This window comes from Cryptomeria japonica, chromosome 10 (genome assembly GCF_030272615.1).
Source record: "Cryptomeria japonica chromosome 10, Sugi_1.0, whole genome shotgun sequence".
NCBI lineage: Eukaryota > Viridiplantae > Streptophyta > Pinopsida > Cupressales > Cupressaceae > Cryptomeria > Cryptomeria japonica.
The window spans coordinates 204,886,823-204,906,129 of NC_081414.1; the positions used below are offsets into that span (position 1 = coordinate 204,886,823).

The 19,307-nt window shown below is 38.2% G+C and overlaps 1 long non-coding RNA gene across 3 annotated transcripts in view; it reads left to right on the forward strand.

The window, feature by feature from the left end:
• LOC131031445 (uncharacterized) overlaps positions 1 to 14,732 on the forward strand; it is a 71,381-nt gene extending 56,649 nt beyond the window's left edge. For all 3 annotated transcript variants that reach the window (XR_009359264.1, XR_009359262.1, XR_009359263.1), the window contains 2 exons: positions 13,881 to 13,941; positions 14,068 to 14,732. This is a non-coding gene — a long non-coding RNA (uncharacterized LOC131031445). The remainder of the gene's footprint in view (positions 1 to 13,880; positions 13,942 to 14,067) is intronic.
• Positions 14,733 to 19,307: the final 4,575 nt, after the last annotated feature.

Consider the following 19,307-nt stretch of genomic DNA (forward strand, 5'->3'; position numbering starts at 1 on the left):
AGTTACCTGAGGGCAGCAAAATACACAACGTGTTTCATGTCTCCTGTCTTATAAAGGTTTTGGGTTAGCATATAGTTGCTTCTCCTGAATTGCCACCTCTAGATGAAGAGGGCAAGTTGGTCTTGGTTCTAGAAGGCATTGCAGATTGGAGAGAGAGGAAGTTGAGAAACAAAATGGTGCGAAAATATTTGATTAAATGGAAGAATTTGCCACTTGAGGACGCAACTTGGGAAGGAGAACAGATATTGCAGCATCCTAGCTTGAAATTGCTGGAGGACCAGCAATTCCAGGAAGGGAGGATTGTAATGTCCCCGTCCTTTTGACAGGCAAACGACATTCAAACTCTAGCCTCATAATTCCCTGGGTTAGAGTTAATTAAATTAAGAAGGGAATAATTTATTATTGGCCAAAAAGCTATCTATAGTAATGAATAATTATTATTATTGTTCATTAAGTCATTAAAAGGGGGCCATCGAAGACTTAACATTTAATGTCTAGGCAATAACATCATGGGGGCCATATAATAGTTAATGCTATCAATGAAAATCAGGCCTAAGTCGAAGCTGAAGATTGTCTAGAAGAGTTCGATAGCTTTTTTTGTGTTGATGAAGCCTATAATAAGGTGGATCGATGCAACAAGGAGGGCATTGATGACAAACATTTTTTTTTTTTCTCTCTGCAGATTGTGTTCTCTCGCTCAGGACGAAAACCCTGTGCTTCCTAGCCTTGGACGAAAACCTGAGGCGAACTTGTCAGCGGAATTAACCTGGTGCTGCATGCAAATCTTCAGTTTGAGGGTGATAAGGGTGAACTCAGCCTTACTCTGCTATCTCGGGTTCAATCATCACTCCAGGTTTCATCTACAGCGACCTCCCATAGTCTTGAGACGAAGCTGCTGGGTAGTGAAGGCGCAGAAGTTAAGGAAAATTGCAATAGATCAGATAAATAAAATTCTTCCATACTGTGAGGTATCTGTCTGATCAACTTTTCCAGAATACGCGGCATGATCATATTTTCAAGGCATGATCTGAAATCGAGATGCCTGATTGAGAATGCTTTTTCATAGGGTATGTGAATAATGTTTAATTTACTCAGGATCAGAAATAAAAGAGATCAGATTTTGATATCTAGTCAAGAGTAATTGAATTGCTTGCAAAATATTGTTAAGGAAATAAATTCAGTCTTGATACTATAATTTCTGTGGCTATCTGTTATTGCATGCCAGACCATTTAATATTTGCTAGGTTAAAAGAAAATTAAGAATTTCCTTACTTTAAACAATCAAACTTTAGACTCTTAGATCATTACAATTGAGAAAAGCATAGACAGAGGTAGAGAATGAATTTGGTGGAGCCTCTTTAAGGGGGCTAGGAATGAATGTTAGTGGAGTGCAGGGCTAAGCCTGTGGCCATATGTTGCTGGAGGATTGTGCAGTTTGAGATTTTTAAGGCTAGGGCCCTTTGGGCAATTTGGAGGTAAGGGGCTATGACTTCTGATTGCTGGTTTGTCCTAAGTTGGATTTACAGGCGCTTTGAGGCTACCTTTCAATATATTTACGAGTCATTGACCCTAGGGAGTTGTAAGCTTAGAATAGATACAAGTTGTAAATTGTAATCATGAATGCTTTCAAGTTTTTTATATTTATGGGTTGGTTATGTAGTAAATGACTCATGATATAAAGTCCATTTTTCTAGCAACCAAAGATTTGGAAGATACACAAATTTACAGCCTGGCCATGTTTCACTATATTTACAGGTAATGGTCCCTAGGGGATCCTGGTCTTAAAGTAGACACAAGGTTTGATCATGAGTGTTTTAAGTATTCAATATTTATGGGTTAGTTATGTAGTATATGATTCACTATGTATTTTCCATCTTTCTAGTAATGAGAGAATCACAAGTGACAAATTTAATGTTTTGCAATTTATTTAAATTAATCATTGGAAACTAATTAATGAATTTTTGTTTGAGTCAGTTGAAAACCATTAAGTTTTATCACAATTAAGCCAGTGTTTCCTCAAGGGATCCTCAGTTACCAAGAATAAAAACTTCAACTTGACTGAATAATTGTTGCTTTTATTTCCCATTTTGGGCAACAAAGATTCGTAAAGCAAGATCAATAATGTTTTCAAGTCAGTTGGCTATTTGGATGGTCTCATCAGATGTGCCTTATTGGATGACTAACAAACTTCCAAGTAGTACAAATTAGCTTTCTTGATGAGATTGTCTTTTACATCAACAAGCAACAACATCCAACAAGGTCTATTTTTTTCCTGTTAATTATTTATCATTGTGATCATTTCTCATTGCAGAAAGATGGTAATGAAACAGTGGCAATTTTGAATAAATCCCCAGCTTGTAAGACAGTTAATTATTTTTAAGTTCCCAGCAATCCAAAATAAGTCCAGAAAAATAAAAATTAAGTTAACGAATTTGGAAGACATTTACTGGATTTTAAAAAGATAATATTGCTACTGTGGTATGATCTAAGGGAAGATGGTAAAGGAAGACTATCAAAGAATTTAGAATTTGAGCTTTACGAATACGTAAAACACAGAAGTATTTAATGATGTATTATTTCAAAGCTTCTTTTGCAAGTACTGGTGGAATTTTAATTTGAGAAATGTCAGAGCATAGGCTTCCCTAATCTTTTCTCTCAGTCCAGCAGGTCCTTTCCCTAGCTTCAGCTCATAGATTTTAGACATTTAAAGTGATCCATGTTAATGGATTTATGGTTTTAGATTGTTGGATTTTAATAAACCTTTGGCAGCAATTTTATAATTATTTTTAAATGGATGCATAGCCTTCTTTCAGCTCCGTGCCCTTGCTGTAGCTTAGATGGTGACACCATGGCCCTATCTCCCACTTTCATCTATTAGACTAAAATGACGTGAAGTGTATTTTAGCCTTGATCCATTGAAATCAATTCCTTGTTTACGTTATACACAAGGACTTCAATTTGGTTTGATTGGTATTTTTGTTGATTTGTCATAGTCCATGTAATTGAATTGTTTTTCTGACATGAGACAGGCAAAATTCCTACCATGAAGAAAGGTATTAATGCATATTTGGGCCTACATTATCAGTCTTTTTTAGAGCTCTCTTGTCTTAAAAAAAAAATGTTTCTGTGACAGGAATTGTGACCTTTTTTCCTAATATAGTCATTGCTCTTGTTGCACATATATAATTTAAATCTATGAGAAATTGGTGTTACTGATCACATCGTTTTATATTATCAGTATTACTTTTTTCGAATGCTTGTCTTCTATTATTATTGTAATGTTCCCTTTTTGGGCTTTTCACTATCTTTGCTATTTTGATGAGATAATTATGCTTATAATGATTATGGTCCCGATTGAAATTGTATAATGACTGTAGACAAGACTCCTCATATGAATATTAGATGTTCTTCTTGACTATAATTTAATCTGATGTAGATTCTAATATATCGTTCCAAAAGAAATCTGTTATGTGATCAGTAAGAGGTCTGATAATTATAGATGTGCGCAGAATTATCTTGTGATTGCTACATTTGCCACTTTGATTATCGATGCCTATATATCCCTTGACCTTCTGATAATGAGACAGATCACTGTGCCTAGACAGTTTCTTTATATCATGCGATTTGAATGTCTCCGAGTCTGGATTCTGATCCCTCATCTCTCTATTTGTTATGTCTCCTTGTAAGCATGCACCTTTGATGCTGTTTCTGAATAATGGCCTTAAGTTTATGTCATTTTATGTGAGATGCTTATGCCTTAGTCTGATCACTATGTCTGATTATAATCCTTTTGTTCATGCGAGAATCGTAGACACTGTCTCTGTTTATCAATCCCTTCATTTCATGCGTCTATGGTCTGCAAAAGGGTCAATTCACCACCTTTAATGCTCTTCTTAGCAATCTACTAAGAATCGAATAAAAATAACAAAATCTTCACACCCATCAAAACAATGAATTGAATCTCTTTTTATGTCCTTCATATAACCATTCATTAATAGTTGTGTCTCCTTAATAATGAAATTGCATTTACTTAACAAATCGTTGTTCCTTAATCATAATTGCACCACACAAAACACTTCGTTTTAACTAATAGCACTTAATAATGGATCACATAAGGAAATGAAATTACTTCCAATCTGACTAAGATCCTACTTCTTCAAATGCTGTATTATAATCTGTTCATATTGTCTATACTTGATCAACACTTGACTTGGAGGAATCGCTGTTTAATCAAATGGAACTGATCCTTATTGCTGTCTATTTTCATTGGTTGCTATTATTGAAGGGAGATCATTTGTCGTAAGGAAGATCGCTGTTCATATGAGGAGATCGCTGTCCATAGCATGCTGTTTGTTTAGTCACTGATTATCAATTGTTTGGGTGCCCTTAGAGAGTCTTAAACCTTTGCATGCATGATCAACTAATAAGTAATTTGTTGATTGACTAATGCCTTGCACAGAACCCTTGCATACTGTCATTGCTTCCTTCATTCTTCAGATAATCATTGCATTTATATCTTGTTTGGTATTGGAAGCTATCTTCGTTTGTAAAGATAATACAAGGAGCTTTCTCGAGTTATTCTTATAACTGTTTGGTCTCATAAACTTAGCGTTTTACTATTCTAACTAGTCTATTATTTTTTTAACTATTGACTATCATAAAAGTGCCCTAGGCCTGCCATGCCTGGACCATAAAATGTTTCTTTCGCTTGTTCAGTTTTGGATATTAGATGGGGATATTACAATTATGTACTTCAAAAATATATATTTCTTGGTTAACGTGTACAAATAGTGTTCATCAGCTTATCTCTTTCATCTTTCTGAAATTCATATCAATTGGGAACTTCTAAAGAGTCAAGAGGAAGAGCTTAAAAAAATAGCTTTTTTGCATGCCAATATTTATAGGCTATATTTTTATTGATCTGCTAATGATGTGCTGTACTGATACAAACTTTTGTCTTTTGACAGATTTAAGGTTAAATTGTTGTCTCTACATCTAGCATGAGTTGTGTTTTGAACATTGTCTTGTCCATATATGTTTTTGTTGTGTCATTGCAGTATTGATGCCGAAGGATTTCACATGAATTCATGAAATGGAAAGACAAAATTGAAAGGATAAAGAGGTAGCTCATAGTGGCCAAAGTGTGACTAAATCTGGTTTGATTCTTATCAAGTTTGGGGGTAAATCTGCTATGGGAAGGAACCTGAAAAATCTGCTTATGTTTGATATGAAATCCCTCATGTGGCTTCCTCTTCAAACAAGGGTGGTGGATCTTCTTGGAGATCAAGGCATGTAGCTGCATTATATGATGATAGGTTTTTGCTGATTTTTGCTGGAGTAGCAAAATCCAAGGCATTGAATGATCTTTTGTGTCTCAATTTTGAAACAATGGGATGGTCCAAAATTACAACTAGAGGATCAAGTCCTTCATCTAGGGTTGGTTGCATTGCAGTTCTATTTGGTAATAATTTGTGCCTTCGAGGAGGGAAGGGACGTGTTGTGCGTTGCACACGCTCCCTATCGCCGACAGGGTCCCCCTTCCCTTTTTTGAGCCTTTCGTCTTCGCCCTGTTGAGTTTCGCGCAGAGTGTCTCGCGTCCTTTTGAGCGAGCCCGCGACTGGTCCATGAAGTGATGATGTTGAAAGAAGAGAGCCAGTGATTCCATTAGGCTAGTCTAGCCCTCGGGCACGAATTCCAAGAGATTGTTCAAAATTGTGAAATCGCCTTGAATAGGCATAAGATGATAGAGGTTGGCGAAGCCCGCCAAGCAAAGAACAGCGTTTGAAGGTCGCATGACGACCCAAAATTGCCATTTTTCGCATAAGAGCGATGAGATAGATTGCATGAGGTCTATTTTTGCGGAGTTTACAAGATTTGAATGAAGGATGATTTTCGCCTACTGGTGGAGAAGGAGGAGCGAATTTCGTGGCAAAAGGCCAAGGTTGACAAACTTGCCCAAGTGCCCAAGCTTGCACTTCTCGAGGAGAAAAGTTAAAAATCGCCAAAATACCCAGGAAGGGCGAATTTCGGACTTTCAGGCCTAAGGTCCGAAATTTGTAAAAAACTGGCAAAATGGGCCAAAGGTCTGAAATTTGTAAAAAACTAGCAAAATGGGCCAAAGGTCCGAAATTCGGAAAAGTTGGCAAAATTGCCCAGAGGGCCGAATTTCGGACCCTGGGGCCAAAATTTCAGAAAAGTTTAAAAAATTGACAAAAACCTCTAGAGGTCCGAAAATGCTTTAAATTGACAAAAACCTCTAAAGGTCCGAATCTCACTTTAAATTCGCAAAATCGCCCAAAGGGCCGAATTTTGGACCCTAAGGGCAAAATGAAAAAAAATGATAAAGTTGCCAAAAGCGTTAAAAGGTTCGAAGTTTGTTTAGAATTGCCAAAACGTCCAAATCCTCTGAAAATGCAGACATCCGAAATTCACATTGCAGCGTAGTAAGTGCATTGGGCGACAAAACGTGAAAAACACGAAGTTCGCGATTTAGGCAAAGGGAGGCGTGAAGTTTAAAAGCCTGCAAAACCCCCCCATACCACGCGAAAATTTTCAAAAACCCTCATAGCTCCGAAAATCGCATTTTAGGGTAAAAGTGCAAAGTGTTTAAATTGGTAAAACGCCTAAGAGTGCCGAAAATCGCGATTTAGGGTGAATGCGAAAGATGGTTTAAAGTTTTAAATGGTCTTCAAACTCTCCGATTCACCGAAGTTTGCCATCCGCAGCCCCTCTTCAGAATCATGTTCAACTAAATCGCCCAAGGTAAAAGATCGCTTAGTCTAAAAAATGACAAACTCTTTTCAAACCACAGCCGCGAAAATTTGAATTAGAGAGATAACTGTTGAAATTCCAAAATTTGTAGAACTATCCATTCGTTTTTGCACAGCAAGTCAGGCAATTGCTCGCTGTCCATTTTCGTCAGGTAAGTACGCTTTGTCTCTCTTGATTGTCTAAAATATTTACAAATTGGATGCATGCCTGTGCAAAATTGATTAAAAAACTTAAATCTTCAAAATTCGCATCTTTTTTCTGATTATTAAAACGTCATGCAAAGCAATCAAAATTAGAATTTGCTCCTAAGGATCAGCTAGAAATTGCATTTTCAAACTTAGGAGAATTTTTCGAGCTTTGTCCCTTTTGAAAATTAATCCCGAAAATGCTTAAGTATAAATTCGCGATCAAAAGCTTCATGAATAAATGTTTTTCTCAATCAAGCTCTTAGCTAGCAATATCACTCTGTTTCCAATCTAAATTTTGAATTAATCCTTGAATGCTGGCGTATTCTCTATCTAACCCGCCTTACTTCTTTTATATCGCCTCGTAATCCGCATCCGACTGTGCAGGATAAATGCCTAAATCGGCGGTGGAATCATCAAAGACGCCCTCTACAGCCGAGACATCGCAAGCATCCAAATCAGATATCCCACGCAAAGTCGAAAGAATGAAGTACCAGTATCAAAGAGGGGGATTGAGGGAGTCAAAAGTTCAAAGCGTCTGGGACAATGTCGGTGATACTGACCTAGGCCATATCGATATCCAAGATTTCAGGAGCCGAGTCTTCTCCCCTAATGCCTACGGCAGGCCTAGGCAGAAAGTTAGTGGTAGAGGCTGCTCGACATTATCAACGAGGTTCCAGATTGGTGCTTCTTGAGAATATGACCCTCGCCAACTTCACTCCTGAGGCCATTGGCGACGCATTCGACATTCCCTTCCATAACAATCCCACGGCCACAACTATAGACGAAGCACAGGGGGCGTATGATATGAATCCGGCCAGATGCAGAACACTGATCAACGAAGAGTGGTACAAGGAGAGAAGGCCTCCAAGCGTCAGAATTGGGAAAAAGACCCCAAGAAGTGACTTTCACAATGAGCATGGGGATATGGTCACATTACTCAGCAGGGTTATGGGACTTCCTAAATCCAACTACTTTGAAGAGTGGATGTTTTATTTCACAGAGCAAGTCTTCGCTGGGAAGTCTAAGTTTGACTAGGCCTAGATTATAAGCGACAACATCCACACTCAGCTAATTGAACTCGAGAGCAAAAGGTACTTCACTATGACCTCTTATTTGGTCTATATGTTCGCCAAGAACCAGCCACTGCTAGGTTTAATAATGAAAGGAGAAATCGGGAATGGGCCTGGTCAGGTGAAGGTATATGATTGTTACCCACAGCTTCACTATCAGGATATAGCTCAGAGAGAAAAGAACAGCCCGGCTTACGCAGTTGGCCAGTATGAGCGCGTTAATGACGCCTTTACAATGCGCCTGGTCAGGCTAATGTAGGGAGGATTACACATAAGACTCTCAGAGCAAGCTACTATTCTAGTACAGAGATACGGGGCCTGGTTCATCCAGTTCCCAAGGTTCTCCTATATCCAGATAGCTGGCTTTGACGGTGCCCCTCTCCGACTTCCACGGTACCCAACCGACAAGATAGTTCTTATGGAGGTCACAAGGTAGTCACGTCCGGCCGACATCTTACTCAGAGACATCAAGCAGGCTGGATTCGCGTTCCCCATGATTATAGGCAACCAGGATGTCCATCTAAAGACCCCCACCCTAGCAGAGGAATCCTTTGCAGAGCTGGCTTCCTATGGCCTACAAGAGCATTTTCCAAGGAAATGCTTTGATCACGATAATCTGACAAAGAGAGCCTATGGCAGGCGGTACAGAGCAAAGGAATCAGTTGAAGATTATTGGAAAAACTGCTTTGATGACTATGAGGTCCAAAGGGGTGAATATTCTAGGCCGAGTGTGCAACAGATGCGTCTCTTTGAATACCGCTGGGTCCCAGATCAGCTCGCAGATTTAGGGAATTGTTTGCAGGTCCGGGAATTTGAGGCGGTAAGGCATCTTTTGCCAGGCGTTGATTGCTCGCAAGACCCGATCACTAATTTTGAGGCAGTCATGGCAGCCCCAACAAGATATACAGACCTATGGTTGCATCAGCAGATTGAAAGACTAATCCATGAAGGAGTCCAGTTCACCTACCACCTAATGGGTAGCCGTGATTCTCAGTCTTCCGAAGATGAGGGAACTTCCAGTGCACCCAGAGAAGAAATTGAGAAACCTGAAAAGAGAAAGAAGGCTAAGGCTTGCAGAGGGACTTAGACGTCCAAGAGAACAAGAAGGGAAAAGATTCCTATAAGAAGATCAGAGGTCACTTCATCGTCAAAGGACCCCAGTTCGTCCGACGATGTGGTAGAATTAGATTATATACCTGCTCCGCCTTCTCAAAGTGACATTGATGCGTTTGGAACTGATGATCCTCCCGCACCCGACATGCTAGATGCCGAGCTAAGAGCTATTGAATCAGCCGAGCCGGGTAACCAAATTGAGGAAGGATAAATTCCATCCATCCAGGCGATCGAAGTGCATGAACCCACCCAACAGAGCCGCCATGAACTGCTGCTCCATAATACAACCAAAGATGACTCTACTGTTGAAGGAGAGCAAAAGATAGAGGGGACCCACGAGCTCGAAAGGACTGAAGAGCAACCATCACACGAAGGCACCAGACAATTGTTCAGTGAAGTGGGAGAAAATTCAGTTGCAAGCAAGGAACTTGGCACCTCCTCCACCCCTCCAGTAATAGAACAGCTACAAATTTGTGGTGAGACGGCTGAAAATATCAAAGAACAGAGTGAAAATTTAACCATAGCATCAGCCCAGACTGTGCCTCAGGAATGGTTAATTGCCAGAGCCCAGCGCAAGGCCGCCACCAAACCCCCTATTGATTTGGAGGACATCTTCTCACGTGTAGATCTAGCTAAAGCCAAGGGGAAGAAAAAGCCAACCGCACTCTTCACATTGCCACCCCGCCTGTAGACAAGCCAGCAGATTAGATTACACTGGCAGATTATAGCATCACGACCGTCCCCATCGGACGAGCCACCAAGGAATAGGAAAAGGAGGAATTCAAGGATTCAGTACAGAACATGCTCAGGCAACTTGAAGAGATAACAGCTGAAAAGGACATGTATCGAGCTCGTGCCGAGCAGGCCGAGGGATACATCAATCAACTCCTGAGACCACTACACAATGCTTCCGAATCCCACATTCCCCCGACAACATTGGCACAGAGGACCACAACAGAATTTGAAGGAGTACGGGACACTGCAAGGGCCGTCAAGGAATGGATACAAGGCATCAAAGGGAGGGGAGAACGAATCCTCGAAGAAGTAAAAGAGATGGCCCACCATCGAGAGACCACCCTGGTCCGGCTATTAGAGGTAAAGAGGGAACCCCTTAGAATGCATGAAGTGGCTGCCACTACTCTTCCCCTCATGAGAGCTCTCTTCTGGACCCATGCACAGATTCCTACATTACCCACCATCCTAGATCCTTATAACATCAACACTCTTAAGGAATGGTACTGGACTATCACCATGAAGAATGACACAAGAGAAATCATTGATAAAGAACACGATGCGTGCGAGACAATTCTGAACACCATGCAAGAACTCGGCAAAATGATCCTCCGATCAATGGTCTCGGGATGGCAAAATGCCTTGTCCGATAAAGTGATACGGCCAGACTGGGAAGAAAGACTAGGGACGGATAGGATCACCTATTCCGTTAAGGACCTAAGTTTTGCTGGTCAATTCCAGTCAGACATGTGCTTGGAACGTAATCGTTCCAGTTGGAAGGATGGTTTGAAGCACGTGGACCAATATCTCGAGGGCATGCAATATAAAATTCGTCATCCTCCTATGCCTCCATTCAGTCTGCTATTCCAATTATGCATTAGGTTCCAGGAGTATGTTCGTGAGGAACGTGCAGTAGGTCGGAATCTTAGGTGGGAATATTTGCATAGTGAAGATGAGTTCTTGGAAAAGGAATCTACAAATGGAAAAGAGAAAGTGCTTTTTCCTTTTAAATCTTGAAAAGTGCACTTTTGGACCAAAAGGTCATGTTTGACTTCCAAGTCAACTAAAATGTAAAATTTTATGTATGCACCTTTTTGGGATTATTTCTGGATATGTTCTAATTACCTTTTTGGGTAGTTATTGCTCCCTTTGGGGTGGTTGTTGATATTTGCCTCCCATTTATGGGTATGGGCAGCCATGTTTTATGGATGAATCTGGGCCACTTGTTTAGATTAGATCTTGGCCATTCATCCATTTTGGAAGCCTATTTAAGGGACTGGTTTTCCCTCATTTTGTAAGAAGTTCTTGGATTGTTGTTGAAGCTCTGGCGAAATTTACAGGATTTAATGCCAAGTCAAGACTGTTTCCAAGTTTCCTTGTGAGTGCATGGTCTCCTTCTTCATTAATTTAGAAATTTTCAGTTATGTTTCTTTCCTTTACATAGCATTTTCAAATAAATATTCGATAGAATCCTCGCTGTTCACACCATTAGGGAATGGCTGATTGCCTTTCCTTCTGCATGGTTAATCTGAACCTTTCATATATTTAGTTCGGCTATTGAATGCTCACTGAATGAACGTAAAAGTTCTGATGTTGTATTTGATAGCATGAAAATCCTATTTTCCTTTGAAGATCGCACTAGATTGATGCAAGTATTGTGCTTAAATAGCTGGTGATGCTTAGTCTAGTCATTTGGAGGTGTCCGTTTGTTTACTGAATCTACTATTTTAGTTAAAATTTATATTTTATGTATCTCTCTCTCTCCCTACCCTTCCCTCCTTTTTCCCCCTTTTTTTACCGAGAAAATCTGCAGTCCTATTCAAAACAGTATCGACCCGACTAAAATCATTTGATAAGAAAGACCTTTAAAATTCCAGGGAACTCATCCATCAATTACCTATCATACCGTAAGTCCCCTTGTGTTTCCAGCATAAACACATCAAACCACTGAGTAATCCTGCAGTCAAGACCTGACAAACGAAACCTTGAGGTTGTCCCCTTTGATCAAACGTAGAAAATAGCACTAGGGATTTCCTTATTTCAAGAGAGGATAGGATACTCAGCAAGGTTATTCTATTCTGCATTGGCCGTATGGAGTTTGCAGCAATGCGATTTCAGACACATCAACAGGACGAAAGACACGGTACTCAGAAATGTTGGTTTTTGACATTCAAACAATGACATGGTCCAATGGTTTAACATCAGTGAACAACTCCATTTTTAGCATTCAAGGTTTAATTTAGAGGGGTAATGGGAAGGAATGAACATTTCTTGTGGCATTTGGCTCAAAAGGAATTGGCACACAGGGAAGATCCCTCATGAAGCAAATGAGTGTACTCCATGTGGGCTTGCACCTATGGTGGCAAGTGGGAAATATTCTCCTGGGGTATCAATTTTGCAAAGCATAACTTGACATCTGATACAGAGTGCCATAGCTCTAGCCAAAGATCTTTTCTGGAGGCTTCTGCTGGGATCCATACCTCTGACATTGCAAATATTTTATCACCGTGTAAGCTAGTTCAGGGAAGAGGACTTAAGTGCAGAATCAATAGCTCAAAAGACCTCTTGTGAAAGTAAATGAAACAAATTTTCAAGTCGTTTGTGAAGGAAAGCACAAGTCTACAGGGAAGTAGACATTTTGTAGAGATGGAAAATACTAGGCAGACAATTTTAATGCTATCTCTTCCTGAAGCTGACTCCTAAGTTCTTCATGAACTTGATAATTGTGAAATATTCAAACAAATGTGAGTGCTAGTAGATAAAGAGAGGAACAATTAGATTGGTAGGGAACGTGAAAATATGTGGATCCAAGTTTAAGAATTCAATGCTTGTCTGGAAGATGTGCACTGCTTCCTTTAGAGAAGGTATCCAGGAATAGGACCCGGTTAGCTCATGATTCATGAGATGGTAATTTTGAGTCAGAAATTGATGTCGACGCAAACAATGTAATATATCCAGAAAGAGGATGAGATCATTGTTGGATATCCATGGGCAGTATGAAATAATGCTAGTAACTGCATTGAAGAAGAATGCTGTAGCTAAAAATTGATAAAGAAGGATCTGAAAATAGTCTCTCTGCTATTTGAATCTCCAGCCAAAATCTGAGACAATAATATCAAAAGCCTTAAAGAAGATTTCAATTTAAAAATTCTGTGTTGTGATGTTACAGTCTCATTTCAAGTTTAATTGGTGGGTCTAGAGGTATGCACATGGGCAGAAAGATGCAGGAAAATGAATTTTCAAGTTAGCATGTTGGCATGACTTTAAATTAAAGAAAAACATAAATCACATATAGGCTCACCTGAAGAGAAATGTGTGGCTAAATATCAATTTAAATAAAAAACAAAATTTCAGGCCTTTGAATAGGTGTGTGTGTGGCAAAAAGCATGTTCCTGTTTAAAGGATGAGTCATTTTCAGGTTTGTTTCTTTTCTGTCAATTGTTCATTACTATCAATCCTTTTTCAATCCATGGAGATGTTAATCGAAGAGTGACAATTTTGAATAAAATTATAAAATCCATCTTGCAAGACAGGTATATTATTTCAAGTTCCCAGCAATTCAAAATAAGTCCAACAATATAAAAGTTAAGTTAATAAATTTGGACGTTATTTAGTGAACTTGAAATAGAAACATTGATACTGTCATAGGATCGGAGGGATGACGGTAAAGGAAGTCTATCAAAGAATTTAGTATTTGAACTTAACCAATACATAAAAATAGAAGTATTTAATAACCTTTTTTGTCAAAGCTTCCTTTGCAAGTGTTGGTGAAATTTCAATTTCAGAATGGGCATATGTCAGAGCATTTGCTTCTATATTTAAGAGAAATGAACTCTTCCCTTGCTTGTAATAGCTATCAAATTTCATCTACATAATGCCTATCTAGAATTTGTGATTCTTGTGCAAATGTTTTTCAATTGTCTTTCCTCGCTAATTTGTCTTATTTCTAAGTGAAATTACAATGTTATTTTTGCTTGTTAAACTTCTACTCTTATGAACTGCTAAGGTACACTAGTGAGGTTCATATAATTTTGGGGGGATTCAAATACTGCGATTCATCCCTACTTGTAAGTACTCTTTAGGCAGGCTTCAAATTCTTGATGGTTTTGAAGGTCATATATTCTGACTTTGTTTTACAGGTTTTTGCAATGAATATTCTCTTAAACGTTATTGCTACATTTCTTAATAATTAGGATACAAGGGGTCGTTCCTGGAAATTTCTTGATTTGAAATCAACTAGCATGGAGTATGTGTTATGTTGTTTTTCATGCATTTGGCTCAACTTCGAAGGGGATAAACAACTGTCATAAACTTGATACCACAATCTTGTGGCAGAGTAAATTTTTTGGGGATTCATAAACTTGGCTCTACTCTTGATACACTTGATACCACAATCTTGTGCCAGAGTAAACTTGGCTCTACCCTTATGAACTGCTAAGGTACGCTAGTGAGGTTCATAAATTTTTTTTGGGATTCAAATAGTGCGATTCATCCCTACTTGTAAGTACTGCTTAGGCAGGCTTCAAATTCTTGATGGTTTTGAAGGTCATATATTCTGACATTGTTATACAGGTTTTTGCAATGAATATTCTCTTAAATGTTATTGCTACATTTCTTATAATTAGGATACAAGGGTGTGTTCCTGGAAATTTCTTGATTTGAAATCAAATAGCATGGAGTATGTGTTATGTTGTTTTTCATGCATCAGGCTCAACTTCGAAGGGGGTAAACAACTGTCATAAGCTTGATACCACAATCTTGTGCCAGAGTAAATTTAATTTGGAAATATTTCTAGCTTATTTTTCTTAAAGTTGTTTCTCAGATTTTGCTGAATAATGCTTAAGTAGACTTCTTGTGATGTTTCCAAGTACTTGTTTTGTACTGCTGGGCCTATTTGCACTTTAACCATAAGGTACACAATGGGCGTGTTTCATGTTTGCATTGATTATCGGATATAATATTCAAATTACAAATTCTGACTTATATTAGTGTCATCAACAAGGTTTGCACCCTTTACTAAGCTATCAACTCAGCAACCTGTTGACACATGGGAACACCTCCAAGTTGTGGGTAACCTGTAAGGGAGGTGGACCTCCAGAGAAGGCTTGTTCTTAATGATGCCTCACCTAAAACTTGCTCTAAACTACTGACTTTTGCTAGAAAAGGGAAAGAAACTTTGAAAATGATTTCTAAATGCTTAAAAGATGAACCTACAGCTGTGACAGTGATGCACAAAACTTGTATTAGACATGTGCTACTTTGGAGCTCCCTGAGATCTATAAAAGGGTGCCCACTATTCATTGGAATGCATTCAAGAAGAAACGAGTTGCAATTTCTTTGTGAGTGGAGCAAGGTCTAAGTAAGGTAGAGTACTTAGGATTCTTGAACATTGTGGCTCGTATCATTAGGGTTAATGTAGCAGAGAACGAGTGCTCCATGGGGTAAATTAATTGTTGCAGTTATTTGGCCAGGCACTGTTGGCTTTTCCCGACCTGCACCATTGCTAGATCCGAGTTATTGTAATTGGTGTTGCGAATCAATGGATGATAAGCAGTTCCTTGCCCCTATCTTTGGTGTTCTTTACATTTCTCTTAGTCTTTACAATTGTTAATTTTGTTCATCATATTCTTGTGCTTAGTTTGTTGGAATTGCATTGCTTTGGTTTTCTGTGTTGTGCCTAACTTGTAGTTGTGATCTGAATTCTACTAAGACATAGACTATGCTGTATGCTCCCTAAGTCTCCTTGAGTTGGGTGAGCCGTAGTGGCAGTGCTAGAGTTGGCTGTGCACAGCGTGGCCCCCTCACAATGGATGTGTATGTTTTGATATGTAGGGCTTCTTATCTTTGTGGCTTATACAAAAGTACACATTAGGATTTATTGCAAGTTTTCTTTCCTTAACTAGTTTTGACACTACTTACCCAATATAATAGGCACTAGTCCAGGTGGTGAGAGATCAACAATACCTCAAGCTAATCTCATCTTACTTGGTATTATAGGAGTAGTTTATGTTCAATCATTCTCTTATAGTCCATTGACACAACTTGTGCCTCATTTTATATAGGCTAGAATTGGTAAAATGGTAGAGGGTCATGATAGTTTCTCTCTCTCTTGTATGTATGCACAATTACTAGGATTGCTGTAATCGTTTGGTGCATATGCAACAATGTGTCTATCTATTTATTGAAGGTTTTATAGGCCTGTTTGCAGCCAGTGTTGACATGAATTTGTTGGAAATCTAAGAGATCCATAGCACATTGGGTGGGTGGTTAAGAACTTGTCTCTATTATTCATTTCTTTTTAAAATTGTCCGGTTAAGAATACTATAGAGAGCCCCCCTCTTGGCCTATCAAAGTCTATAGAAAAAGGAAAGTTCACCCACTTTAATCAATTGGTCCTTAATTATCCACACTTTGTTGATGAGTCCTAGTCTTGTCCTCTTAATGACATGTTCTTGAGGATTGGTCTTGCCTCTAGAAATGTGGAGATACAACTTTGATAGCCAACAAACCTGTTTGATCCAATCAATTATGTTGCCACTCTTTTCTAGTATATGATTGAGGGAGTGGATGGCACACTATGTGTGAATAATGTTCCTTAACCAACAAACTGACTGCTAAGAGGATGTCAACAATGAATTGCATATCTATCACTTGTGTGTAACAATCTATAGTTTTAAATTTTGCCTTTTTAAGGGACACTACAATCACATTGATCAAGAGTTGATTTTTGACATCCTTCCATCCATTAGAAATGATGGGCACATATATATCTTTCCATGTATCCTTGATGGTTTGCAATGGATCTTCTATAAGTTTCACTTCATTTTCCATGTAGCTCCTTTTCACAACCTAGGCTTGTGTACCCTTTTGCAGCTTCATTAATTTTTCTCATCATTTCTTGCCAATATGGCGAGTGAACAACATTGGAAGCCAATCTATTCGCCTAGAAACATCTTGCGATGTGTTGATTGGAAATCTTGGTTCATTTTGAAACGCCATTTCTAATGGTTCATTTGGTTTCTTATTGAAGTGAGTATTTTTAGAAGTATTGTAGAAAAATGGGCGGCTTTCACTGGATTGTATGAGCCCGTATACTTCAAATCACATCAATTGCAAACCCAAACATATATTCCAACACTTGTAAGCTGCTATAGCATTTTAACAAGCTTCCAAAGCAAACAATTTGGGTCTGTTTCGAAGTGGGATTGGCCTATAGAGCTAGAGCTGGCTGATGTTGTTATCCCTATCTGCTATCTCAACAAATTTGGTATACAACACATTTCAAACAAATCAAAAGATTTTGTGTGTATATTATATATGTAGTTGAAGCATATAATCATAGAAGAATGAAAACAAAAGTGAAGAAAATAATTAAAAACAAAAAAGCCTGCCTCTTTCCTAATAAGCTTCCCATATGATCTCCTTGACAGCAAATTGGCTCTTTTACACAAGTAGGAATATAAAACATAGCACTTTGGACCTTCAATGAACAATGATCAGCTTTATTCATGTAATGGCAAAGCAAGAATGAATGGTTTTTGTATTTTGCATTCAGAATGAGGTAAAATGAGTTTTTTAAGTGTTTCAAATACTTTACAAGTCACTTTATGGGTTCGAAATTCCAATTTAGTCATTGTTGAAGTCAAGAAAACACTAAAATGTGAAAAAAAAACTTTCCTGTCTGCTGTGATGTTACATAAATTCACCCAGGGCAAATCTGCAGGTAGAAAACAAAACCTTGGATGAATGCCGAGGTGAATCAATTCAAGACCCGTATCTGATTCAAATCTTAACACAGGGTCTTCCAGGGCTGAATTGGCAATACCGGATCATTTTGCTTTGTTTTGAATACAATATCAGGATTTTGCTGTGCTCTATCCTCATTTACCTTTCATTTGCCTTTTATATCATTCATATTTTAGCTCCTGAGCTTTGACCTCATGAAACTGCATGGCCTAGCTTTGGATTAAATTGAACCTTCAACTTTTGTAGGTTTTATTTGCAAATTTAATGTTTGACAGTATATTCTAGAAAAGTTACGTAATACAAACATTTCTAGTCAAGTAGTGGACTTATTATCAGTGAGCAAAGTTGGTGCTTCCATTATGTGGCTCCAACATATTTAAGCAGTTTTCTAGAATATACTCAAATTAAATCAATCGTGATTATCCACCTATGCCAGGAGACTAGTAAAGTGAATGATGTGCTTGCTCTTCCTTGGGGCTGTCATAGGTGACTGGCATCTTGTCTAGTTTGGGACCTTAAAAAGTTGCCAATGCTATTTTTATTTTTTGTTTTAGTTTGAGGATTATATGTGCTTTCGAGTGTGGTGTTTGTTATTTTGTGTCGGCCTTGCCTTATTCTGTCACTTTTATCACTTTCATAAACCCCTTTTATGGTTGAATAATTTTTTTGTGGTTGCATAATATTTTTCTCTGAGGGTTTTTACAACTTTCTTCCTTGCAACTTGTTTATGCCTTTGTTTAGTCCTAAGTGTATAGTTGGTGAATAATCAGATAACACAGTATCTCCTGCACGTACCAAGTATTCATGGAGCAGAACGATTGTACATCATAACATAAATGACAAATGATAATAATTAGACCAGAAAGTTTAAAAAATTTAGGAGTTTAAAAAATTTAAAAAATTTAAAAAATTTTGGAGTTTAAAAAATTTAGGAGTTTAAAAAATTTAAAAAATTTAGGAGTTTAAAAAATTTATGAGTTTAAAAAATTTTAGGAGTTTAAAAAATTTTAAAAAATTTAGGAGTTTAAAAAATTTAGGAGTTTAAAAAATTTAAAAAATTTAAAAAATTTAGGAGTTTAAAAAATTTAAACTGTCACTTGCAGCTCCAATGAATGTTACAACAGAAAAGAAAGAAAGATAGATAGAGAGAACCCACGAAATGAGAAAAACAGAATTTTCATTCATACAAAAAACTTATTCCAAAACATGTTTTAGGGCAATACCCCTCATTAGTTGGATTTACAATGTATGATGCCGTGGGTAAGCATAGAATAAATACTAAGAGACTCAAGCGGCAGAAAGAAACATGCCGAAAAGATGAGTCAGAAGGAACTCATGTGGCGAAAAGAAACATGCCAAAACGATGAGTCCGAAAAAAGAAAGGAAAGAACAGAAAAAGCAGGTTTCCAGAAACGAAAAAGCAAGTTTCTGGAAAACGAAAAACTTTTCTTCTCAGAAGTTAATTATAGAAAGAGCAGACTCTACGAGTCAACTCCTTTCTATAATTGACCCACAGGGTCCCTACCGGCACTTCCCGGGAGGTCACCCTTCCCGGTACTACTTTGGCCAGAGCGCGCTTAACCTGGAGGTTGCACACGTATCGAGGCCAACTAAGCAGCTAAGGATTTTGAGAAGGATTACAAAATAGGAAATACAAGAAGTACAAGAATTATCAGAAGTACAAGAA